This window comes from Mirounga leonina, unplaced genomic scaffold, assembly GCF_011800145.1.
Source record: "Mirounga leonina isolate KUSES-001 unplaced genomic scaffold, KU_Mleo_1.0 Mir_418, whole genome shotgun sequence".
Taxonomy (NCBI): domain Eukaryota; kingdom Metazoa; phylum Chordata; class Mammalia; order Carnivora; family Phocidae; genus Mirounga; species Mirounga leonina.
In genome coordinates, this window is record NW_023270739.1 from 22,126,055 (window position 1) to 22,153,935 (window position 27,881).

The 27,881-nt window shown below is 39.4% G+C and overlaps 1 protein-coding gene across 3 annotated transcripts in view; it reads left to right on the forward strand.

The window, feature by feature from the left end:
- Positions 1–27,881, forward strand: part of FGD6 (FYVE, RhoGEF and PH domain containing 6) — a 108,822-nt gene that overhangs the window by 10,142 nt on the left and 70,799 nt on the right. The gene's annotated exons all lie outside the window — the stretch shown is intronic.

Consider the following 27,881-nt stretch of genomic DNA (forward strand, 5'->3'; position numbering starts at 1 on the left):
AGGTCTAAAATGATAAAAACAAAACAAAACAAAAAAACCCCCATAAATAAACCCTAGTTAAGATTCATCTGCTGGAGTGAATAAAAAAGTGTCTTAACAGTTTCTCGATCCTCAGGGAAGAGATTCTGGATGTTCATAGGGGACTGGTTCACAGAGACTTACTAGTTTTGCAGAGTTCACGTGTATAACCAACAGATTCTGGATTAGTAAACAGACATTGCCAAGCCTGGGGTGGCTCATATTGTCACCTTTAGAGTACAGATGTTTGATGAATCCAACAGCTTAATATTTACTAATTCATAACATGTTTGTGATTTATCAGGAAATAATTGTATGCAGTCCCCAAGTTACAAATACGATTGTGTTCTAAAAGTTCATGATAATTTGGAACTTAGAGTATATTGCCCAAAGAAAGAGTTTTGGAAATGTTGGTAGAGGATCCAGGTTAGCACCCACGTTATATTAGCCATTTCTGTACTCAAACTTTCCCTTCCCCTTTCCTAGGTGAATTCTTCCTCCCAGTGCTTCTTTGTGCTGGGGCAGGAGCTTTGACCAGCCCGGGTGGGGTTGAGCACCACCATGTCAGAGGAGCAAATCCCCTGGGTCTGAGACAGCAGTGTTTGTGGAAAGGGTGAGGTGACTAAAGAAGAATGAGGAAATTGGGGGCTGGGTTTGCTTTGAGAAAGACTGCAAGGCATTGGGAGTGATAAGGAGAAGGAAAGGGCTGGGTGGTTGGGATTTAGTGAGGAGTGGATTTTCTTCCCCTCCTTTCTCCTCACCGTTCCTATCCCTCCTCTCTTTCCGTCCCCATTCTCCTCTGCGTGATTCTGCTAATTGAGTTTCTGACCTCAGGCAAGAGTGAGTAGGAGAGGGGCGCCTGGGTGACTCAGTCGTTGGGCATCTGCCTTCGGCTGAGGTCATGATCCCAGGGTCTTGGGATTGAGCCCCGCGTCGGGCTCCCTGCTCCGTGGGGAGCCTGCTTCTCCCTCTCCCCCTGCTTGTGTTCCCTCTCTGGCTGTGTCTCTGTGTCAAATAAATAAGTAAATCTTTAAAAAAAAAAAAAAAGAGTGAGTAGGAGAAACCAGAGGCAGGGAGCTGAATTTGGGTAAGGAGTGGCTCTGGGAAGCCCTCCAGCAGGGAAAGGTGAATAGCCAAATCTGAAGGTAAACGAGGGTGAAGGGAATTCCTCTGGCCATGGAAACAGTTGCTTTACATGTCCCCGGATAGGACGCCATTTGCTTACTGCTCTGTTCTCAAAAGCAGTTTTGTTGGGAGCAAGATTGTGAGAAACTCAAGCGTTCTGGTGCCTTTTGAGTATAGTTATAAGCTCTCTTTGCTGTAATGTTTCAAACATATTTATCCTAAAATACCTAGCTGACAACTCTCTCTCACTGGCACGCAGGTTAATGAGTGCTCATTTATTAGTATTATTTTAGAAGTTTGATTTTTGTAGGGAAGTTAGTAAATTTGGGCCTTTAATATTAAAGAGTTATAGACAAATTAGCAAAATAATAGTGTGCAAATATGTGCAAATAGTGTGCAAATCCTCTTGAAATTGTAGCAGATTTCTTAATTCTCTAACCAAGAACTTCCCTTGGAACCTTTCTAGGTTTTTCCTCTGTTGTTTTTGTTGTTACTATAAGCACTTCAAAGAAAATGAATGATTATTGGGTTTTCCTGGGTAACTTGGCAAGCCCTCAGATTATTTATTCCACAGTCTTGACCATGTGTAAAGCCCTGTGCCTTCAAAGGTAAAAGGGAGGTGCCTACTCCCAGGAGCTTCTGTCCAGTGAGGCCGCAATTATAGGGCAACATGGTTTTGTTGATCCAAGCTTTGTCTGAATTATACCCCAAGTAAGGTATTAAAGATGACCTCACAGATTTGGTACCACTTGACCCAAGGCTTATAAAACGGACATGATTGAGTTTGGCATTTAGGAGGTCATTTTCTAACCTTGATAAGAGGAGTGTCATTGGTGCTCTGGGGGAAGAAGCTGGATTGCACACTGAGCATTTCAAAGAGAGGAAATGGAATCAGCCAGTGTGGACGGCTGCCGCCTGAAACTTTGCCCAGAAGTCCCCATCACTTGACATGTTTGGATTTATCTTCAGGTTTTCCTCAAGTACCAGGATTCAAAATAAAGTAAACTTCAAAATAATTTCTTCTTAATCAGTAGATCCTTATTTCTGATGAAGGAAAGTATTAAGTTTTTGTTTGTTTTCTCCCCATTTTAAACACAAAACTGGGCTCAACAAGCTCCCAAATAACAAATCCTCTAAAATCCTGCAATGGCTTTTGTGCTACAAATCATCAGACCCTGTCTAGAAGATATCTCTCTTTGGTTGCATGTACCATCTGGTGCTCTTGTTGGATCTTAATGTAATGATTAAAGTATAAATTAATAGCCCTAATAAACATTTTCATCTTGTCATAGCACTGATAAGATATTATGTACAGTTAGAGGGTGAAGGTTAGGACTCCTATATCTCAAAAGAAGCTCTTTCCTCTGAGTTATTTTCAGCATCAGCTCAAGAAATAAAAAAAAATTGCATGGCTCTTTATCCTTCTTGTGTTGGAATCCTAACACAATTTTGGCAAATCTGTTTGTTTACATACTTATCCTACATTTGGAACTGCAGCTAGACACATTGGATTTTACTTCTTGGCAATAAGGCTTTTCTCTTTTTCCTTTCAAACTAATTATTAGCAATCAGTGAAACTGCAGCTCTATCACTTTGGTCTCATTTCCTGCCAAAACAGATAAGTGATATTTTATCAAATATATATGCTTTTATGTGGTAGAATGTCACTTTATACTTTTAGAAGTATATTTTTAGTCAAGAGATAGAAGAACAAATATCCTGCTTTGTGATTGTGGGACACGCACACACATACACATCCCGTCTTCGTAAAAATACATTGTTTTGAGATAACTGATATCTGCACATTTGTGGTGGTGGGGGCAGGTGGCATTTTTAGAGATAATTGATTGGTTTTCCATTGCTGTGTTTTTATTAACTTTTTGAATCGTAAAAGTCTAAAAATTTTATAATTTAGCCAAGCATATCATGATTTTGCTTTTTTAAAATTACAATCAATTATATCAGTGAGACAGAAATTGCTTTGCAAAATGAGCTTCTGACCTATTTCCTGGAAAAATGTTCTCAGTGTGAACCTTTTGGGAAACGGCACATGTGGGGAAGGGACAAGGAGGTTCCTCATTCTTCTCCTAAGCATTTTTAATTCCTGTAAGGACCTGATAGGTAAAGATAATCTGATAATCCATCAATCTGTAAATAGATTAAGCCTATTAATAGGATGTTTGGAACTCAGTCCATTTTTGCAGTAGAATTGTGAGTACGTCTTGGGTTCCTAGCCAGCACACAAGAACTTATTTAGGTTCTAATATATGAAAAAAATGCATTGGGAATTAATAGCGAATGAGACTATGACAATACTAAAACAGAGCAATAAAATAAAGTTTTTATAACTTTTAAATGCTGGTATATTCAAGAAGGTAGAGGGTAGTATGTTGAGGAAAATATTAAGGGGGAAGGAACAGGATGAAGAGCAGGAGAAGGTGAACTTTGGCTTATTATCCCTCCAGGTGGTTCAGGGGAATTCCAAATCTAGGCTCATGTTCTTATGTAGGGGGATGAGTATGTTCATATTTCAGGCATTTGTAAGTAATGCCTGTGCTTTGTATATTACTTTTGTAAGCTTTCTGTGTTCTTCCAGACATTTCTTATAAATGCATCATCTTTTCCTGGAATTGCAAAGATTAATTTTGGTGTTTAGGGAAAGCCCTTTATTTAAAAAAGTAGGCATATTTATATGAGCCTATTAATTTTAATACTTTTTTGTAACTTATTGGGAGCAAAGTGTAGCAAAATGTGCTACAACTCAAAGAGCAGTTCCAGTTGTAACACAGTTATGGGAAGCTCTAAAGAAGTGTTTACTGATCTCTTTATTAAATACTGAATTTAAAGTTAAGTTCAAGGGGCACCTGGGTGGCTCAGTCGTTAAGCGTCTGCCTTTAGCTCGGGTCATGATCCCAGGGTCCTGGGATCGAGCCCCACATCGGGCTCCTTGCTCAGTGGGAAGCCTGCTTCTCCCTCTCCCACTCACCCTGCTTGTGTTCCTGCTCTCGCTATCTCTCTCTGTCAAATAAATAAATAAAATCTTAAATAAAAAAAAAAAAGTTCAAGAACTGAACTGCCTCGTTTCTTCTGGGTGGTATAGAAAAACTACTTTGGATTAGTCTGAGTCTTGTAATTGTGTTAGTGGATTTCTGAAGGGAAAAAAAAAAGTGTGAGTATTTAAATCAGGCAGAGATAATCTGTCTTTGGAGTTAATAAAACTTGGGTTGACCAAATAGACTATATCAGTGGAGTAAAGTGTGATGATAGTATTTCCAGGAAGAACAGCTGTCTTCTGCAGTTTTCTTTCGGATTTCTCAGTTCTTGTTTGCATGTATTATAGATCCATTTTGGTTCCTATGTAAGTGTGAACTGGAGTAATGTTGTATGTGGTGTTATCATACCCTGTTATACGAGAAGAAATCGAATCATGATGATAGTGACTTCAGGAAAAATGGACAACTAAAATGCAACTGGATTAGTGGTTCTGAGCCCTAATATCCAAGGGTCTGTTTACCAGACTCTCCCATTTATCAAAGTGTTTCGGTTTTTGCTTCAGGAAAGGTGAAATAATAAACACTGAACAAAGAAAGTCAGTTTCCCCTGAATGTTTGGATAAAAATAAAAAGGAAAACACATTTAGCCTTTTTCTGTTTGAAATGGTGCAACTGCTAATTCTTTAGCTTCTGTGGATTCCATTGAAAACTTTGTTTTACTTAGGTCATATATTTTTTTGAAGTCAGTTTCTTGGTAACATATTTATGACAGTTGATATATTTTGGTGTATGTTAGTAACATTAGGAATTAAAGAATAGATTTGGCTTTTAAAAAATTTAGAATAGGGGTGCCTGGGTGGCTCAGTCGTTAAGCATCTGCCTTCGGCTCAGATCATGATCCCAGGGTCCTGGAATCAAGCCCCGCATCGGGCTCCCTGCTCCGCGGGAAGCCTGCTTCTCCCTCTCCCACTCCCCCTGCTTGTGTTCCCTCTCTCATTGTGTCTCTCTCTGTCAAATAAATAAATAAAATATTTTTTTAAAAAATTAGAATAGCTTGTTCTTTGTTTTCTTCATCTGAAAGGAGTTCTGATTTGAATTGTTTGGCAATTGTAATTTCAAGTCCAGGAAAGTTGGTAAAATGTATAAAGAAGGAATAATTGGTGAATTTTTTCCTGTCTTTCTGTTGGTCTTTAGATAATCCACAGTGACAAGTCAGCAGAAATTTCCATTTAAATGAGTAGCTGTTTCACTTCTTAGATTTTCTTTGCATGATTCCACTGTTAGAAGCATGAGGGGAAAGAACAGTCCCTCACTACTGCTCTGTTAGGTTGTGGGAAGGACTTGGGACAGGGGAGGGAGGAATAAATAATGAGATTGTTCACTGAGTCCAGATGTGATTTATTTGGTATCAAGTGTGGGTGAGGAAACTTAAACGGGGCCTTTTGGGTAGTTTGAGAAATTTGGAAAGTCAGGTATGCCTTTTGGCTGTCTTAGGTCAGATGTAGTCATAAAACTATTAAATTTTAGAACTAATGGAGTCCTGACAAATCATCCAGCGCAGCCTCCTCATTCACTGATGAAGCCAAGCCCAGCAAGACTTGTTGACTTTCCCCACACCACAGCGATGGTAAGTGGCAAAATCAAGGCTCCAACCTCCTGCTTCAAAATACCACCTTGCCCCTTCTAATGCTGTTGTGGAACCTTTGCAGAGAAAGTCAGCAAGATTGAGAAAACTCAAGTGATCTTAGTTGTTGCAAAAAGGTTCAGGTTTGCTTGTGACGTTGCCTTTTTTTCTTCTGTTATAACAGATAGACAGGAAAGGAAGGACAACAGCATACAGCTTATGAATACAGGGTTATATGTGCATATGAACATAGGATTACATGGCTCCTATTTCTAAGGTGATTTCGGGGAGATGAGGGTTCAGACTAACCAGAAACTTTTTAGCCAGCAAATATCTGACGCTACTAACATATGTTAACAAAACTTTCTTCCCTCCACTATCTGACTCCCCATCAATTCTCCCCCGCCTTCACCAAAAGTTTATCAACCAGATAATGCCAAAGATAAGAAATGCTGTTAACATCACATAGCTCGGGCTCTATGCTAAATAGTAATAGCTACTATTTACTCAGTATTTCTGCTATGCCGGGCATCATGCTAGGAGCTCTTGCATGTGTTTATTTTAGTCCCTGCTATCCTATAAGACAGATACTATCTTTTACAGATGAGGAAACTAAGACTTCATGAGGTTAAGGAACTTGCCTACGGGCACAGAGTTAATATGTAGGTAAACTGAGTATGGAGCCAAGTTTTCTGATCCTGAGACATACTGATTTTAAATCAGAACATGTTCATATTGTTCTGTGCTGCAAGGCATTGGTTTTGCACTTTTTGTTTCTTTTTATGTTTGATATTGGTAGAGGTCTGTGAATCTTCTACCCAGGGGACAAAATATTTCTGTCCCCAATTTGTTCAGTGTCTAGAAGGAAAACCCAAGGACATCTGCAGTGATATGTATAGACATCAATGAGCATTTTCAGAGGCCCCATTTTTCATGCAAGAAAAGCTCATTGGTTGGAAAGTTTTTATGGTTAGGAAATTGATGTTTCATTTGCATTTAGTCAAGTTAGTGGTGGCTGCTATTCAAAGCAAGTTAAAATGGTTCCTGTCATTTAGCCCCATTTCGTGGGGACATCAGTGACACAGAAAGGACCATGCATGTCTCATATTTTCCCACTGATTTACATGACAGTTACTTTTTAGCTGTTATCACAATTTCTCATTTCATTCCCTATCAAATACTTTCTGACCTCTAAAGCACAGTAGTTTAATAGCTAATTACTATTTATGGATCCCCAAAGTAAATAATTTTGTAAGGCTGAAATACCTTTTATGATAATATCCTATCCTTATTATCTTAATGAAAAAACAGATTTAAATGAACAGTAGGGTTTTTTTCCCCAAAGAAGCAGGTGATACACTAGTTGAATATTAGAGGAGGTAGGATTTCTGCAATCTTGTGAATTATGAGGGGGCAAGACCTGGAAACTGGGCAAGGAAGCACATTCAGTTGGGCTGTAGGTTGAGAGAAATTCTTAGATGAGCACTGCTTGCATCATTTCGGGGCAGCTAACATAGGTCAGGATCACTGACCATGTCTACCAAGAGGCTTGCATATTCCATTTCCAAGGTGACACTGATCATGATGCCTCTTTGTGACTTTTAAATTTGGCATCTGTAGTCATCCTGCCTCGGCTCAACTGAATTTGGCTAGTTTTTTAAGCAAATAAAGGCTGAAAATCGTATTATAGAAAACATATTTAAATTCCTTCTGTGCACACCCTGCTGGGGTTTTAACACCCTGCTTCATAAAATAATTACAGGGCTGATTACAAGCTTCTCTAAAGCAAGCCAGGTAAGACTTCTACTTGGGTATTAAAGGTAGATACATGTATATGAAAGAACTCAAACTATATTTCATTTGAAATATCCTATAATTCTGACTTCTAATGAATTTGTAGTTTTTTTTTTCTCTCAATCTAAATTAAAATCTATCCAGAAATAGCTACACAATGGACATCATTGTGAGGAGGGTTCATTATCAAAGAACACGTAAGTGTATGCTTGCATTTTTTAAAAAAGATTTATTTATTTGAGACGGAGGGAGAGAGAGAAAGCAAGCAAGCATGAGCAGGGGGAGGGAGAAAGGGAAAAGCAGACTGCTCACTGAGCAGGGAGCCCGATGTGGGGGCTCGATCCCAGGACCCTGAGATCATGACCTGAGCTGACACTGCCCTATATATCACTTGTTTCCTGCCTCTCCTCTTACATTGTTTTATGCTAAAACAGGATAGAAAGGGGATAGTGGAGTGCTACTGCTCTGAAGGCTTTTGTTAGAAGAGCCTGCTGAAATCCCATGGTCTCAATCTGCCAGTTTTCCATGACTCTGATGTCCAAAGACTCCTACCTAATGACAGTTGATTTCAAAGGTGTCTGGTTCCCATGTAAACATAGTGAAATTTTAAAACTGCTCGTGGGGTTATTTTCAAGTGATTTCATTCCCTAGTAAGCTAATGAACTACTTCAGAGACAGTTGTTGTTTTAGATTTTATTTTATGCAATTTATATAGAGAATTTTGATAAAATATAGATTTTACTTTTATAGAAATTAATAAACTTAATTCCCCTTGGATAAACCAGAAACCAAATAATTACCTCTTATTATGCCCTTCTCTCACACTGGTCTCAATATTTGGGAATTGCAGGGTGGGGAATCAGACAAGAAGTCAGAAAAACTAAGGACAGTTCCTTTTGACAATGAATTTACAATCTGGTTTATTATTTTTTTAAATTGAAATTGTTACTGATATAACTGTGGATTCATTGTAGTTGTAAGAAGTAGTACAGAGGAAAACTAGTATCCTTTAGCTAGTTTCTCCTCATGGTAACATTTTGTAAAACTATAGTAAAATAGCACAATGAGGATATTAACATAGATACAGTCTGCTAATCTTACTTAGATTTCCTTCATTTTACTTGTACTCAGTGTGTATATATGTTTTTAGTTCTATGTAATTTTATCACGTCGGTTTGTGTATCTACCATCATAATGAAGATGCCGAACAGTTCCATCATTGCAAAGATCCCCCTTGTTATCCCTTTATAACCACACCCTCCTCCCACCCATCTCATTCCCCAAACCTTGGCAACCAATAATCCATTTCAAATTTTTTGTCATTTCAAAAATGTTATATATAATGGAATTCATTCAGCATAATTCCTGGAGATTCATCCAAGTTGTTGCATGTATCTATAGTTCTTTCCATTTACTGCTGAGTAATATTCCAGTTAAAGGACATCCAGGTAAAGGGCCGTTTCTACTGTTTGGCTCTTAAGAATAAAGCTATAATGAACATTCATGTATAGTTTTTTGTGTGAACATATGTTTTCATTTCTCTGGAATAAATACTCAAAAGTGCAATTATAGGTTGTGTGGTAATTGCATGTTTAGTTTTAGGAGATACTGCCAAACTTTTCCAGAGTAGCTGTACCATTTTACTTTCCCACCAGCAGTGTACAAATAGTTCGGTGTCTCTACACATCGTCTTCAGCACTTGGTGTTTGCTACTTTTTTTTTTAGCCATCCTGATAGGTGTGTAGTGAAATCCATTGTGATGCATTTTTCATTTCCTTGATGGCTGATGATGTTAAATATCTTTTCATGTGCACATTTGCCATCTATATATCCTCTAAGGTGAAATCTCTGTTTCTTTGGCCCATTTCGAATGAGAATTTTTGGTTTATTGTTTTTAAAGAATTATCTTGTAATTCAGCATATTTGGTGCCTTGCTCCCTAGAGAATAAAATTCAGACTCTTTACCTTAGTATACAAGACTTTTTTGTAGTCTGGCCCCAGTTGGCCTTTCTAATCTCATGAGTTTGCCCACCTGTATGAGACTGACCAACATTCCTAAGTGCTCTGTTCCCTTTCATAGCTTTGTTCTACTGACACACCCTTCCCCCTAGACAGATTATGTCATCCTTCTAGACCTAACTCAGATGTTACCTTTTGTGAAAATCCCCCCTTCCACTGTAGGAAAGGTAAGAAAATAATCCTACCTCCTCCTCCACCTATCCACCGTCCCACTTACCAAGTTCTGTTGTTCTTCCTAACACTTGCTATTCCCATTGGTATATAATCTATTTACTTACTTGCCCATATCTCTCTCTTACTAAAATACAATCTGCATGAATGAGAGGCATTTAATTTTGCTACATCGCTTTCTCCCCAGTGCCTAGAACAGTGCCTGACATATAGTAGGCACATAGTAAATATTTACTGAAAGACTGAATGAGGAAGTGAATTTGTAGGTACTTATGTACCAAGCAGTACAAGGTCACCCCTTTTCTTGGTCTGCTTTTGGAGAACACTGCCTCATCATTTTTTCATAGCAATTTGTTAGCCTCACCCTACGACTCCCTCCAGAAAAAGAAACATAAGATATAAGAAATATAAGAATAAATATTATAAGAGAGTATAAACATCTTTGTGTCCCTGGCCTCAGCTGATACCTGGCATAAAATAGGTGGACACATCTGAGTAAATAGTTGTCGGGTTATATGTTGCTTTTACTTGTGTGAGGTCAGAATCCAGCTGCATTTTGAGTAAACCAGTGTCCCAATGACCAGGCTTCTAGAATGCACAGGAAACATCTGTTAATTTTGGAAAGCAATTACACCGACTTGGAGAATTACTGCTATTTGTTAAAACAGAGCTCCCTTAGAGAAGAGAAATTGAGCTAAAAGACTTCACATGAGTATCTTTATTAGATAGTGAGCATCCTTCCATGTTATGGAATTGCTTGTTTTTGTTTTTGTTTTTTAAGATTTTATTTATTTATTTGAGAGAGAGCATGAGACGGGAGAAGGTCAGAGGGAGAAGCAGACTTCCTGCTGAGCTGGGAGCCCGATGCCGGACTCGATCCCAGGAGTCCGGGATCATGACCTGAGACGAAGGCAGTCACCTAACCAACTGCGCCACCCAGACGCCCCATGTTATGGAATTGTTAAGCAAGAAACATTCCATTCCGCTCATTCCATTGGTAGTCTTACCAAAACTGCAGAAAGAAGCCATAGGCCTAAATTCCCATGCCAATCAAAAGCCATTTTTGACAGTTTCTCAAAGTAGTACAGATCTTAAGTACCTATCTTGATGTGCTATGCAGAAAATGCAGACAATTACTAAAAAAAGAAATAAAAATTTTTATGAAACTCTTCTTAAGGGAAAGACCTGTCTTTATGTCTTATATGTAGTTAGAAAACTGAAATTAAAAAAAAAAAAAATCCTAGCAGTTTGTAGGTACCGTTGGAGTTAGCCAAAATTTACTAAGATGCCCCAAAGTCCTGGTAAAGGCCTTGTGCAATTTTTATATATGTGGGGAAACGATTGAAATGATATAGCTACAGAAAATGTGCTTTCTCCTATAGTATGAATTATTATTTTAAACTCTTTGTTGTTTGCAAATAAAGTGTACTATGAACACCATTCTGGAGTAGTTGAGTATCCAGATGGGAAAAATATAAGAGTCTTACCTAAAGTTATAAAATCATCTAGAAAAATGCTAACTTAAGAAAACTTCTTACCCTTGTCTTTTAGTATTCTCACTGTATAACAGATAAAATCCCATGTTCTAGCTGTTAAAAAGAGAAGTAAAATATAGAATATGCTTGTGAATTTGCACAGATAACCTGTGAAAGCTATTTAATAGATTACATGTTTCCACTTAGTGTGTTAAATACTATTTCTAGGTAATGGGTTCTTACTGCACATCGAGTGTATGCTGAGTACCATATTTGGGGAAGGATAAAATGAATTTTTTTTTTTAAGATTTTATTTATTTATTTGACAGAGAGAGAGACAGCAAGAGCGGGAACACAAGCAGGGGGAGTGGGAGAGGGAGAAGCAGGCTTCCCGCTGAGCAGGGAGCCCGATGCGGGGCTCGATCCCAGGACCCTAGGATCATGACCCGAGCCGAAGGCAGACACTTAATGACTGAGCCACCCAGGCGCCCCAGGATAAAAGGAATTTTATTTTATTTTATTTTTTTTTAAAGATTTTATTTATTTATTTGAGAGAGAGAGAATGAGAGACAGAGAGCAGGAGAGGGAGGAGGGTCAGAGGGAGGAGAAGCAGACTCCCCGGCGAGCAGGGAGCCCAATGCGGGACTCGATCCCGGGACTCCAGGATCATGACCTGAGCAGAAGGCAGAAGCTTAACCATCTGAGCCACCCAGGCACCCATAATAAAAGGAATTTTAAAATGAGAATCGGTACTAAGGTTTTAGCAAAGAATATAAATTAAATATCTGAAGGGTGAAAATATTCTGTGACTATTAAAGAAATGGGTTTTGGTCTCATTAAGATATATGAACTCTTTGTAGAGCAAAATTTAAACACTGAAAATAAGCAAAAACGTTAGCTCTAATAGGTTCAGGAGCTTTTTTGATAGTAAAATTAGTTTAGGTATATATATATATATGTTTTTTTTTTTTTAAGATTTTATTTATTTATTTATTTATTTATTTGAGAGAGAGGGAGAGAGAAACAGCATGAGACGGGAGAGGGTGAGAGGGAGAAGCAGGCTCCCCACTGAGCTGGGAGCCCGATGTGGGACTCGATCCCAGGATCCCAGGATCATGACCTGAGCCGAAGGCAGTCGCTTACCCAACTGAGCTACCCAGGCACCCAAGGTATATATATATATTTTTTTTTAATTATTTTTTTAATTTTAATTTAAATTCAATTAGCTGACCTATAGTAGTACATCATTAGTTTCAGATGTAGTGTTCAGTAATTTATCAGTTGCATATAACACCCGGTGCTCATCACATCACGTGCCCTACTTAATTGGGTGATGGGCACTAAGTAGTTTAGGTATATTTTTATACCCAGTGGTTACTTGATTGTTGATGCTTTTGTATAGTAGGTTAAAATGAGATCTTAGCCATTTCATTGAAGGTAGCCTTATTAGATTGATTCTCCATAGTAATAATTCTAAGCATCTTTCATTTTTATTGAGCCCTTCCCACTGTTGTTTTTTTTTTTTTAAAGATTTTATTTATTTATTTGACAGAGAGACACAGCGAGAGAGGGAACACAAGCGGGGGGTGGGGAGAGGGAGAAGCAGGCTCCTCGCGGAGCAGGGAGCCCCATGCGGGGCTCGATCCCAGGACCCTGGGATCACGACCTGAGCCGAAGGCAGACGCTTAACGACTGAGCCACCCAGGCGCCCCAAGCCCTTCCCACTGTTAAGGAGCAAAGTATTTTCATATGCTCTTCTGTACTGAACAGATTAGTGTCTTTTCAGCCTGCTCATTGAAATCTTGGCCCCAGTAAATGTTTCTTCTGGCCTTTCTGCTGATGCCCTCTGGGTAGATTCCATAAGTTAAAATCTGTGACTGTGAATAGAGGTGTTGGAGTTTACAGTAGCTTCTATTTTGCTATGCTTATCTGATGTTAGGGTGAAAACATTATTTCTTCCTTGGGTTTACCATACAGGGAATTTATCATTTTCCCTGACAGGCTGTAGGCAGTCTAGAGGGTTAGAAGCATGTTCATTTATAGTCTGTCTACAGGAAGTATACTGAAAATTATTGCCATAATCCACATGTCACCATGGTCTGGTTTTTTTGCATTTTATGGGAGGCTTAGACAGGGATGGCTGTCTCCAGCCCATCCTCCCCCTTACCTTTGATCTTTTCTTCTTAAGTATTTAAAAAAATGCTGTTTATGAGGGATGCTTACAATAATTGAGATAACTAAACTTGGGGGAGGGAGAATAGAGATTTTCAATTCTTTATGTTTTAATTTTTTTAATTATAAAAAGTTACATAGAATCCTTTTTTTTCCTTTTAAAGTTAAATGTGCAAAAGGTGAAAAGTAAAATGCTCCTTCCTTTCCCTCTCATTATCCCCCTCCATTCCAGTTGAGAGAAGAAGTTTTCTGGGGGTTTTGTTTGTTTGCTTGCTTTTTTAAATATGGAAAGTTTTAGAATAAATGGAAAGTTTAGGGGTAGTTAATCTCTGTTCGCAGGAGGCCTTTCTTATCTTGGAGGTACTTGAGAAAGGCAGAGGTTGTCAGCACTGTTTCCTCCTAGGCAGGAAGTCTTCCTTGTGTCACCTCAGTGCCTAACACAAAGCCTAACTCACCAGAAACTCAGTGAACAGCTAGGATGATGCAGACACACGTCACAGATGGAGGAGTGCAGCATGCTTTGTCTTTGTACTTGCTCATTTCTTTACTTTTTCCCTCTTTTCTTACTGTTTTCTGATACCTTAATTTCTTCCTTCTACTCCTTTTTTGGTGACTTAAGCTAGTGGCTCAAAGTTAGGGATCAGGGTTTTGAAGTGCTCTCTGCTAAACTCTTTCTACTTTAGGATGAAAATCTGTAATTAGAAATACAGGTGGGGTGCCTGGGTGGCTCTGTCGGTTAAGCGTCTGCCTTGTCCCTGGGTCCAGCCCTTGTTGGGCTCCCTGCTCAGTGGGGAGTCTGCTTCTCCTTCTCCCTCCCTCTGCTCCTCCCCCAGCTTGTGCTCTCTCTCTTTCTCTCCAATAAATAAATAAAATCTTTAAAAAATAATAAATAAAAAAGAAATACTTCTCTTTGCATTACATTACAAAATAAAGTTCCCATAACCAAAAGAATTAGCAGCTTCATTGCATGACACATGCTTTTTATAGCTTTCGGAGATCTTTTCAGTCTGTGTTGTTCATTGTGATCTTTATTTGCCAAACAGGGATAAAGCTAGTGTTTAAAAAGTTGCTTTTAAAAGTATCTTGAGATCTAATGGGACACCTCTAAATTAGTTGGTAACTGAAATTCTTCTAGAAATAGGAGACAGTGTTGTGATGTAGGTAAAACTGATTATTCTGAGCTTCGGGATATTACTGTACAGTGAAATCACTGCTTCTTTTTGGGAGCTGACTACTTGTACAGTAATATCCTGAAGCTCAGAATAATCACAGTTTAGAACAAGACCAGGGGTGACCTGCTGTGAAACCATGGCTCAGATGATCTCATTGCAGGAGTTCTTTACTCAGCCATATACACTGATGATGAGCTGTTTCACATGACTGATAATGCAGAAGCTTCTCTCTGAAGTCATTTTTATACAAATCTAGGCTTTTAATTGTTTAATAATTTATTTTTTTTTAATATTACAGATGACACTAAATGTATGAGGAGGGGGAGCATGCATACAAGCGAATGAGCTTTCTATGTACGAGGCATTGTCGTTAGTACATTATTCATATAAATTCATTTAATCCTTTCAGGCAGCACTATTATTATCCCTATTTTATGGATGAGGAAACTGAGGCAAACTAAGGTTAAGAGCTTATTACTCAGTTTTGTTTGGATAGTAAGTGGCAGAGCTAAGATGAAAACAGAGGCAGTTTTTGGCTCCAAAGCAGATATACCGCTTTTTTCTGGGTAAGCTACTAAACCGAGGGCCAGTAAACTTTTTCCCTAAAGGGTCAGATGGTAAATATTTTAGACTTTACAGGCCATGCGATCTCTGTTGAAACTCTTCAACTCTGTGGATATAGCATGAAAACAGCCATAGACAGTCCAAAAACAAATGTGTGTTTGTTGTTCCAATAAAACTTTATTTGTAGACACTGAAATTTGAGTTTTCTGTAATCTCCACATGTCACAAAATATTACTCTTGATTTTTTCCACCATTTAAAATGTAAAAGCCATTCTTGGCTTGTGGGCCTTACAAAAAGAAGCAGCAGACTGGACTTGTCTACTCATACCATACTATTTTTGTGTGAGATATAAGGATAAAGGTATCATACTAAATTCTGTGGTAACTAGGGGTGAACAAGAGCAAAACCTTCCAGTTCCTCTTACCATTCATTCCACTTACATAATGGACAAATTTGTTCTCCTCCTTCTCATGTCTGCTTTTTAAAAATTTGTCTTTATTTCTTGTCCGTTGCATGTACTAGACATGTGTACATTATCTCATTCAATCTTCATAGCCCGTGGTATTATCTCAATTTTATAGTTCAGAGAAGAGTCTAAAGAGCCAGCCATTTGCACATAGCCAGGTGAGTGGTAGAGCCTAGATTCAAATGGGAGTCTGTCTTAGGTTTAGGTGTTTTTTCTTTTCTTTGCTACTGCTTTCTCTCTGCTCCTAGAAATGTGTGAAACTGTAATGAAATGCTTCTGACCCTGTCTAAAGTGAATCTCTGTATCTCACTTCTTAAATTCATGTTTATTTTTGCTTCCCTTCCATTTGTCCTGGCTTTAGCTTTCAAAGATGCTGTGCAGGTTTGTTAAAAATGTTAAGATGTTTCTTGGTTTCCCAGTCAAGAAAACTAAAAATAAACAGGGGGCTAGTTAATAATGTAACTAGTGAAAAGATATACCGATGCAGGGGAATAAGAGTGGAGGAAGAAGGGTGCCTGGGTGGCTCAGTTGGTTAAGCGACTGCCTTCGGCTCAGGTCATGATCCTGGAGTCCCTGGATCGAGTCCCGCGTCGGGCTCCCTGCTTGGCGGGGAGTCTGCTTCTCCCTCTGACCCTCCCCCCTCTCATGTGCTCTCTCTCATTCTCTCTCTCTCAAATAAATAAATAAAATCTTAAAAAAAAAAAAAGAGTGGAGGAAGAAAGCCCATGTCCTGTCCTGATGCCCTCTCCAGCCTCCCAGTCTTGAAAAAATGGACCTGTGTCTCCAGTCTGCTCTGAGAAAGAAATGGGTTCCTCGTGGGTCTCTGGGATTCTTGATGATTCATAGGTGTGGCCTAGAGTAGACTTTTAGGATAGTTCTTTTGCGGATAGTACCTGAGGAAGACAAATGATAAGTAGAATTGTTCATGTATAGTTTTAAATAACAAAGTGAACTGATGTATTCATGAGTGACAATCTAACCTCCCCATCTTGGCTACTTAAGGACTCGCAAGAAGCCTACCATCTATTCTTTTCCCCGTAACAGTGGGAAATCCCAATTACAGGTTGTAGTTCCTGTTAGAAAATGGGAACACTCAAGTAGGCATGGCTAAAATAAGATCTTGCAGGCGCCTGGGTGGCTCAGTCGTTAAGCATCTGCCTTCGGCTCAGGTCACGATCCCAGGGTCTCAGGGTCCCGGAATTGAGCTCCGCAGGGAGCCTGCTTCTCCCTCTCCTCCTGCTTGTGTTCCCTCTCTTGCTATGTCTCTCTCTGTCAAATAAATAAATAAAATCTTAAAAAAAAAAAAAGATCTTGGATGGAAAGCAGATGTCCTTTGAGTTTAACTACTGGTTTCCTGTAATCCCCTACTACTTTATTATAGTGGCGTCTGTATTTAATGTAACATTGAATATTCTGTAACATGGAATGTGCTATATTTCTGTTAACACATAACATTAATACCTTTAACTTGAAAATTGCCTAAGTTTATCATGGCAGACTTTGGATATATATACGAAATATAATTAGGTGTATAGGAAGCTAACTTGATATACCCTTCAAGGGGATTTATCAGGATAATTCTATTAGAAACTACCAGTGCACCTGCCTCATACTTAAAGATCCCAGAAAATGGCACCCTCTTTGGTGGTTTTAATTATTTTAAATTAATAATTAATTAAATTAATAATACTTAACTTATAATTTGCATATAATTTTAAAATAAATATATAACTTCATAATTAATTAATAATGTAATTAATAATGTAATTAATGATGTTTTGATTATTTCCTTTTCACCCCTGGGTTAGGAAGGGATTCCTGCCCATGGGTTATGGGGATTACCAGACACATGATACCAGACAGATGAGATTGACAGCAGTTTGTCAGTCACATACAGCCTAGGGGAGGAGGACAATGCATGCCACCCAGGGCCACACGGAGATTGCACTTGGGAACAGAGTGAGTCATCAGGGGCTGTGGAAGGCAGACAACTATATGGTATCAAGGGAGTAGGGTGACCTTTGGTTCCCATGGGACGATGTGATTGGCTGGTTTGAATAACTGCACATGTTGACAAGGGGCTAAAATCCTCTACTCAGGTGTACTGTCTCTGTGATAGAGAAGTTTGTGTGGCTAGGGCACCCTATCTGAGGGAACAGAGTAGGACGGGCAACTTGTACTTGGGCCATTTGGCGTCCTCTTGGATTTCCATAGATGTCAAGGCAGAAAACAATAGGTATTACACCATAGTAGTTTCATACCAACTCACAATCAAGAGCATAGCACGGGCGGAGGAAATGATCCTGTTTTTCCAAAAGTCTCACCACCTTTCAGTGGCTAGTCTGATTATGATGAAAAGAAATTAGCAGAAGCAACATGGCATGTACAATTGACACAAAAATACATGGTTACCCTGTTTAAGAAGACAGTCAAAGGATGAAGTGTTTATCTTTATGTCCTCATCAACCAGTCTTATTCCCCTGGCCCGGCTCCCCCACTAGGTTCCCTACTCTAGTGTTAGAACCTGGCAAGGCCAAGGAGAAGACTTGGGTTTGGATCCCCAGTTCCCATCATCCCAATCCCCATGATTGCCTTTTCTGCTGTGGCTGCCTGCCAAGAGAGGGATCTCGCTCTCTAACTTGGTAGACACCCTAACTTTTCATCACATGGAAATCCTTGCCACCACCTTAGTCCCAAGTACCTGTACCTCAAGCCTCTGACTGCCCCAGCCTGTATGCGGTGTCTCTTTCTCTGGTTCTCTAGCCCTTAGTGTCTGTGCACTGCCTTTAACATTTAGCATGCACTAACTTTTAGTTGTACTCTCTTTAGGAAATAGTCCCTGCCTTCATGCTGATTATTGTGGTTATCCCAGTTCTTTCTGCCTTTATCTGTTTAGGAAAGTTTCACTCAGCAGGTAAAAAGAAAAGCAACCAATAGAATGTAGTTTGAACATTAAATAATTCTATGAGATTATCTTCATCCAGCCCCTAAAATAATATGATATATAATAAGCCCTCGATATTTATTGAAATAAATGGCATAGCAGTTTTATGTATTTTAAATAGTATAGAATATATATGAAAATATATGTATAAATATATGTGTAAATATCTGTAAATATGCAGCATCCGTGTGTGTGTGTGTGTTTGTGTGGATGTGCATATGTGTGTGTCTAAATGTGAAGCACTCTCATGTAGCCATCCCAACCTCATTGTTTCTAGTGTCCTTTACTCATGAGTTATATATTACATAATGAGGAAGTAAAGGGAAGAAATGATGTTAGGGCAACTCTAACTTAAAGTTTTTTTATTTTTCCACAAATAAACACCATCTTTGCTACAATGACAAAACTGGATTGGCAACCTGCTGTATTTTATTTGGAGGCAATTCTAAGCTCAGTGCAATGCTTTTCTATCTGTATTAAGAAAAAGATTTCGGTGCACATTTCTTGAAGAGTATTTTAAGGAATCATTCTCAAGCCTCTCCAAATTTTAAGAAAGCAAAATTGCTGGTAATTAAATGTTTGGTATTTATTTTAGCTAGTCCTTGTTTCAGGAGGCATTTTTTAAACAATCTATTCCTCTGTAGCTAGGAGCAGCTCATGCTTGAATCCGATGCCTTCCAGCTAAGCTGGAGAGACAGAGTGCCTGCTGGACTATGATCAGCCTTAGGCTCCTCTTGTGTCACTGGGATTGCACCAGGAACCCTGGAGGACATGATCATTCTTACTTATAGGCCAGGAGTTCTCCCACAACCCAGAATGCCGTATGGTACTGTTCACTGTGGCATATGCATTAAGTTGTGTGTTTACTCTGTGGCTCCTGCAAAATGTTGAACTGTCCCTTTACAGCCTCTTTTTCTTTTTTCTTTTTATGTTTTTTAAAAGATTTACTTATTTGAGAGAGAGAGAGAGAGAGAAAGAACAGGGGGAGGGGCAGAGGGAGAGAGAGAGAATCCCAAGCAGACTCCCCACTGAGCACAGAGCCCAGCGTGGGGCTGGATCCCATGACCTTGAAATCAAGAGTCTGATGCCCAATAGACTGAGCCACCCAGGTGCCCCTCTTTTTCTCTTTTTAAAGTCATCAGCTGGCTGGCCAGAAGATCATTCCTCCCTGTCTATTTTCTAGAGGCATACTAATGGTTTTCCTGAACAATCCCCTACAGGTTGTAAGGGAAAAGGCATAGTCTTTATACCTTTCCCACCTAAAAAGTAGTTAAAGGGATCAAATAAAGGCAATCTTGAAAATGTGCTGAGCTCCAGGGGGCATCTGACTGGCTCTGTCTGTGGAGTGAGTGACTTTTGCTCTTGGGGTTGTGGGTTCAAGCCCCACATTAGGTATAGAGATTACTTAAGAATAAATCTTTAAAAGAAAATGTGCAGGGGCACCTGGGTGGCTCAGTAGTTAAGCGTCTGCCTTCAGCTCAGGTCATGATCACAGGGTCCTGGGATCGAGCCCGCATCAGGCTCCCTGCTCAGCTGGAAGCCTGCTTCTCCCTCTCCCACTCCCCCTGCTTGTGTTCCTTCTCTCACTGTGTCTCTCTCTGTCAAATAAATAAATAAATCTTAAAAAAAAAAAAAGAAAGAAAATGTGCCGAGCTCCAAACCTGGGGAGGGGGGCAGGGAGAGGGACAGGGGTATCTTTCTTGTTTTGGTTTGTTTTTTTCTTATCTCCCTGAGAAAGGACTAAGCTGTACCTAAAGAGTTGGTGCTCTAAACCATCTTTATAAAACTTTCCAAAGTTTCTGGGTTTGTGGTGTGTGTGTGTTTGTGCGTGTATGTGTATGTGTTGTCTTTGAAAAAGTAATAATACACATACTAAAAATGTTTTTAAAAACACCAAAGGGTAAATTATGAAGTCTCTCTTAACTCAGAACTTAGTCCCGGAGGCAAACATTGTTATCAGTTTCTTCTGGATCTTTACAGAGATATCTACTGGCATATTTGTACTTTTGGGTATGTGTGTACATTTTATATACAAACATATACATACACACATAAACATGTATATACATATATATGTTTTTATGTGTATGTGTTCTTTTGCTTTTGCTTTTTTACACAAATGATTGCACAGTGCTCCATGCCTTGATTTCTTTTAAACCCAGCAATATCCTTGGAGAACAGTCTATATCATCGTGCCTAGATCTACTTCATTTTTTAAACAGCTGTTGAGAAATTCATTGTATGGATGTGCCCCAACTTATTTAACCAGGCTCTGATATTAATGGCCATTGATGCAAACTCCTTTTAGCACAGTTTCTTTGTAGTTAAAAACCATCCTGACTCTAATATTACTTAAATAAAGCAGGTGTGACATCTGGGTAGGTTCTCTTGACTTTAAGGAATTTTGAATTCTGTGGAGTTTTGTTTGTTTTTTTTAACCATTTTCGGAGTTGTCCTGCAATGACTATTTTAAATAGCAGCCTCAGGGTACTGACTCTGATTTTGTTTTTAATCATTAGGCTACAGTTTAGAGAATCCTAGTGACAATTCATTTCTGGGAAAGGGAACGGGAATGGTATTTAAAAGGTTAAGGTTGGGACGCCTGGGTGGCTCAGTTAGTTAAGCATCTGCCTTTGGCTCAGGTCATGATCCCAGGGTCCTGGGATCGAGTCCCGCATCAGGCTCCTTGCTTGGCAGAGAGCCTGCTTCTCCCTCTACCTGCTCTGCCTGCCGCTACCCCTGCTTGTGCTTTCTCTCTGACAAAAAATAAATAAATAAAATCTTAAAAAAAAAAAATTTTAAAGGTTAAGGTTGCCCCTGGAAAACAAAGTAAGTGTGTTTTTCAAGTACATCACTGAAGCCTAGTATTCCTTCCTGACAGTGTCCCCCAAAACCAGCTTTTAAACAGTCCTCCAGTTTATATTTCAGGGAAGCTGGGTATTTCTCTGTGGTTCTTTCTTCTGAAGCCATAGAACCCCAGCTGATTAGCTTTAAAAGGCTTGGTTGTTAACACCTCTAAAATTCATGAACCAAAGAGTAAAACACTAAGTGTGTGCATTTTAAGAACTTGTATGCTGCAGGTTTCTTTTCACTTACTTTCCTTTTTGTGGTAACAAACTCCTGCTGTGCTATCCCCTATTGTAGTGATTTTATTTATTCGTATTCTTTGTTGTATTAATCAAAGTGTTTAACTGAAAGAAGTGATTATGTTATATACATATGTGAAATTATAGACTTTTTTTTTTTAAAGATTTTATTTATTTATTTGAGAGAGCGAGAATGAGAGAGAGTACATGAGAGAGTGGAGGGTCAGAGGGAGAAGCAGGCTCCCCGCCGAGCAGGGAGCCCGATGCGGGACTCGATCCCGGACTCCAGGATCATGACCTGAGCCAAAGGCAGTTGCTTAACCAACTGAGCCACCCAGGTGCCCTAGACTTTTTTTAACTAAAGTCCAGATAAATCCTTAAAATTAAAATAAAGTTTGTCCTAACAGTCTCTCAAAAGATTAAAAACTAATGTATATTTAAAAACTAATGAATACACCTTTATTTAAGGGGAAGGATTTCAGCTATTATAGTGTATAAGAACCTCATCCGTCCACAACCTTACATGTTATTGAAGCATTGAAGTTTCTTTTTAGTCAAAGCAGTCAGTAATAGAGAAGACCTATCAGATGATGTGGTTTGCCTCTTAGCACGGAGGGGTCACACTTGAAGAATCTGATTTTTGTTCAGGTCAGACAAGTTTGCTTCAGACTCTGTGTTATCTTTTGGCTTTTATGTTCTGTCACCCTGTCTCTGCATGTACTTGAAATAATTGTTCAAGATTCCATGTTTGGAAAACCTAAAAACATGCCACAAGTACATGAATCATGCTTTATTCGAGGATGAAAATGGTCACATATACCTATTTCACAGTTGTGTCAGGTTTCCTAAAAGTAGTAGAGAAATAACTTACTCATTTTAGAGGTAGTTCCCAGGTAAGTCATCTGAGTGGAAAAATGGAGAACATTCTCCAAGTACTGTGAAATTGTGGATTTGATTCATGGCTTTCAACCTGATACTGGAATCTGAAATTCAGTAAAGGAGCTGAAGTACCTGAGTAAAACATATTCTGGTGAAACTAAATAGAAACACTTTTCTGGTGAAAATTGTGAACCAATAGTATGTAGTTGGCATATAATAATATATAACTTAGGAAATTTTTTTGCTTATTTTTCTATGTAATGTTCATCCTTAAGTGCTTACCAGTAGTTTTTTCCATTCATTCTTCAATAAATATGAAAGCAGCCAAAGGAAATGCATAATCACCAAGTCATAATGAGACAGCATTTGTAAAAGAATTATAACATCCTGAGGACTAGCAGTTTCTGTTCAGTTTGGTCCAGGAGTAGAAGGAAGAGGAAGAGAAGGATCACAGAAGTTCACATTTACATGTTGTGACTTGAAAATGAGAAAGAAACTTTGAAGCTGAGGATATTGGAATAAACTTTTTTCTTCCAAGTTTGGAAGGAATTACATGGAACATTCATTGTTTAAGGGGCTCAGAATAAAATGGCAGACGAGAGAGGAAAAAGGTAACTGGATTCATCAACAACAGAGGACAGGATTCAGTGCTTTCAAAGTGTTCTTCAGTTCACTCTGCTTCTCCTTTTCCTTTCTCTGCTATCCTTGTCCTCCTTCCCCTCCCTTTGCTGGAATTTCCAGTTTAATGGAGGCTCACAAGAATGTTTTGGTGGTGATGTCTGGCTTAGCGCTGTACAGGTTTCACTTTCCTGAAAACTCTTAGGGGAGATGGATTAAATAAGTATTTTTAAAAAGACAATTCCTTCTAAAAGAGAAATCCTCCTTCGTGTGACATCTTAACCTGAAAAAGAAATTTGATGTACTTCCAGTGAAGGGTATACTGTCCCTATATTGCAAAAACATAAACAAAAAATAAGTAATTTTTAAAAAAGTGATAGCATTAAAATACCAGTCCAAATGTGTCGATCCTTGACTTGTGGAACTGAAGAACAGCTGCCTAATCAGTGGGAATTTATTTCTGGTGTTATTCTCTTTGTCCTTACTCCATCCAGAAACAAATTGGACTTGGAAAGGATGGCCTGGGAGGTAGAGCCCAGTCCTGATTCTGTCCTGGTTGTGGTTGCAGCTTACTTTCCTTTTACTTCGATTATCAAATTATGAAATAACCGGGCAGGAAAGTATAGAGGAAACACTATGTCCTGTTCCTTTAACCCAGAAAGCCAACAGTATTAGGACATTATCTTCCTGATAGTGGGAGGGAAATGTAAAGAATACAAGAGCCCCCAGCTTAATGACTGGCATCGGTAAGGAATCCATATTTCATTATCAGAGATCTATAGATTTGAAAGCTTTTAAGGATTACATGGGAAAATAGATTAATCAACAATTTTTCTCTGATCACGTAGAGATGAACGTGTAAGTGTGGATACTACATGCCATCTTTCTTGATTTTGCTGCTAAACCCATTATCTTTCCTTTAATATCATATCCCTTGTTAAGATATTTATATTTCAGTTAATGTCGCCCTCATTTTGCTGGTGACTGTTCATGAAATCTTGAAGGAAGACTCAGGTTTTTTCCTACCTCTTTACCCTGATGATTTTTTTTTAACTCTTATATCCAACCCTTCCTCTTAATTCCTCATGTAGCTAACCTCATTTCTGCACTGTTGAAATTACTTCTTATATCCCCATCTACTTCTGTCATGGTGCCCGCTTCCATTCGGCCCCCAGTTAGTTCACTGGCATTGGGTTACAAGATTAGCCTTCCTAAAACCTCACTTTGCTCACTTTCCTCCCTTCTAAGCTTCAGAAATCATAAATGGTCTCTCCTGTTTACCATCCAGAGGTATGGGGAGCTCCTTTCACTGCAGTTTAATCTTTTGAGATCATCAAGAGGATCTCACTGATGCTAATTAGCAGGGCTGTCCTTTTCCCTTGTTGGGTGGGGGGAGTGGCGCAGAGGCTGTGCCTACAAGGCTGGATTGATGGAAGAGGTATTATTCTCTTCCTTGTTGGCACTAACAAGAGAGAAGTATGGTAATGATGTTTGCCTTGGAGTTCTATTAAGGAAATCTTTGAGGTCTACTGGAAGAGTTGAGTCTTCTTGTTAAAGGCCTACAGGATGAGTATGGACTCTTCTATTGTTTATGACCTTTGACAAGCTGGCACCTGTCATCCTCCCCAAGCTTTTTTTCCCATTAATCATGTATAGGAGACTCCTGCTGCAGCCAAAGTGTTCTTTTTGTTTTCTGAATACAGACATCCCCACTTCCACACCATTGATTATGATGGCTAGGATGGCCCTTCTCCTATAAACCACACACTATTCCAGTATTACCCCCCAAACCTTTCTTATGATCACCACCACCATAAATACTTATCTTCTGAACTTCGGAAATTTAACACCCTTTGCTTCCTCATATAATTTTTGTTTATTCAGTAAAAATTTACTGAGGGCCTATTATGTCTCAAGCAATATGCTGAGGATTCAAATGAAAAAGACCCTTTACTTGTTTTTAGGAGTTTACATTTTAGCTAGGGAAACAAATATGTCAGCACGAACAGTGGAAGGAGATGGTGTGGGATTCAGAAGAGACAAGTAAACTAATGTGGGAGAGGGAAGGGGTAGCCAGGGAAGGTTTTCTATAGGAAAGCAATTTTCAGAACTAAAATCTCCCAACATGGGACGCATGGGTGTCTTCATTGGTTAAGCATGTGCTTTCGGCTGAGCTCATGATCCCAACGTCCTGGGATCAAGTCCCGCATTGGGCTCCTTGCTCAACGGAGAGCCTTCTTCTCCTTCTGCCTTCCACTTCCCCTGCTTGTGTGCTCTCTCTCTCTGACAAATAAATAAATAAAATCTTTAAAAAATCTCCCAATATTTTGTGGCAGTTATGTTTTGATCCATATCCTTTTAATATTTAAAGATTTTTTTTCCTTGTTCTTAAATGTTAACTTTTGTAAATATTTATATCCCTAATGGTTGTGGCAACTAGATGCTTACTATCTCCTTAATAATGGTTTTCCAAATGTTGGACCAAGAAACAGCTCTCGGGGTGCCTGGGTGGCTCAGTTGGTTAAGCGACTGCCTTGGGCTCAGGTTATGATCCTGGAGTCTAGGCTTGAGTCCCCCTGCTCAGCAGGGAGTCTGCTTCTCCCTCTGACCCTACCCCCTCTCGTGTGCTCTCTCTCCCTCAAATAAATTAATAAAATCTTAAAAAAAAAAAAGAAAGAAACACCTCTCAGCTCTCCCTTCAGACAAAATAAACCTAAGTTCCTTGCAGCTGCTACAAGCTCTGTTACTTATTATTCAAAATTTTTATACTGTTGAGTCTAAAAGAGTGCACTGATTGAAAAACCAGATTACTGGGATTTTGTTATAACCAGATTGTGATTCAGTGCAGTAGGGTGAGGCCTGAAGTCCTGTATTTTTAAAAAGCTTCCTGGTGATGCTGAAGCTGCTCATAGATTGAGCATGTTTTAAGTAACAGGGTTTTAGAGGCTGTAAAGAGATAAAGAATTAACGATAAAAAACAAGTGAAGGTACGTTTTCTTTTATTTATATGGATGTATCCTGCAGTCTCTCTATCCCGTTAACTTTATTTACTCTAGCTAATTTAAATCACATAATTGCCCAGCTGGGTTGGGCTCCTGTCCCTGCACCCAGAGACAGTGAATCTTGCCTGTGATCTGACTAGGAAGCTTCCGCTCTCCACCCCCAACTCCTCCCTGGGGAGTGAGTCTCCTCCATGTCATGGAGCTATGATCAGGTGCGCACCCACCTACTTGATGCTGTGATATGATTCCCCGAGGCCCTCCAGCTACTGAATAATAAAGAACCCCTGTCTTTGGAAGTGGGAGGTGTTCCTTTTGGCATTCTGCCTTCATCAAACTGGTTTGTATAACAGTTGAGTTCCAGGAATGGCATCTGAGGCTTTCTATATCCTACAATGTGTAATCAGGAACTGGCAGAGAATTCAACTTTAGCTTTTAAGATTCCTGTTAGAAATTTTCATAACTTGTAGGAGCCTTGGCAGTTGAGTGACCTGCCCTTGACCCGTAAAGGGACCTGCCTGGGTGAAATGCAGCTGTCTCTTTATTCTGAGTGTTTCCCCCTGATGATTTTCTGTGAATCTTTTACTGACTCTTCTATTCTGCAGATATTCTTTTGGACTGCAGACAGGAAAGCAGTTGCTGCAGATAATGTGTTCCTGAGTCTTTACAACCAAAGTTAGAAAGAATTATTTTTGTTGTCTTCCTGGGGAACTTTGCTATGGAATTCCCCCCCACAGACTGGATTGCAACAGTGGCTCTTAGATTGAAGAGATCTGTCTCAGTACAAAGTGGGAAATGTTGATGTCAGGCTGGCGAGTTGGAGCTGGTAAAAATGGCCTGGTACAGTGATTTTCAAACTTCCAACATGTATCCCCTAGGGGCCCTGCACCCCTAGAGTTTCTGATTCAGCAGGTCTGGATCAGAGCCTGAGAATTTATTTATTTATTTTTAACTTTTTTTTTTCTTCTTACGTTAATCCCCATACATTACATCATTAATTTTAGATGAAGTGTTCCATGATTCATTGTTTGTGCATAACACCCAGTGCTCCATGCAGAATGTGCCCTCCTCAGTACCCACCACCAGGCTAACCCATCCTCCCACCCCCCTCCCCTCTAGAACCCTGTTTGTTTTTCAGAGTCCATCATCTCTCATGGTTGGTCTACCCCTCTGATTGCCCCCGCTTCATTCTTCCCCTCCCGCTACCTTCTTCTTCTTTTTTTTTTCTTAACATATATTGCATTATTTGTTTCAGAGGTACAGATCTGAGATTCAACAGTCTTGCACAATTCACAGCGCTTACCAGAGCACATACCCTCCCCAGTGTCTATCACCCAGTCACCCCATCCCTCCCACCCCACCCCCCACTCCAGCAACCCTCAGTTTGTTTCCTGCGATTAAGAATTCCTCATATCAGTGAGATCATATGATACATGTCTTTCTCTGTTTGACTTATTTCACTCAACATAATACCCTCCAGTTCCATCCATGTCGTTGCAAATGAGAGCCTGAGAATTTTTAACATCCTCGTCCCTTCCCATTTCTTATGATGTGGTTACATAAAAGGAACAGGGGATAATCAGGGAGGCTGGGCACATGTTCACAGTAGCACATGCGTTGTTTATTACCTCCCAATTCTGGTAGATTTGTTAGTTGCTTTAAAAAAAAAAGAAAAACAGACCCAGGGAAACACCACCTCTTCTAATGTTCCCATGTAGCCAGTGAGTGCCCTTTTGTGGTGACCTAGCCTACATACTTAG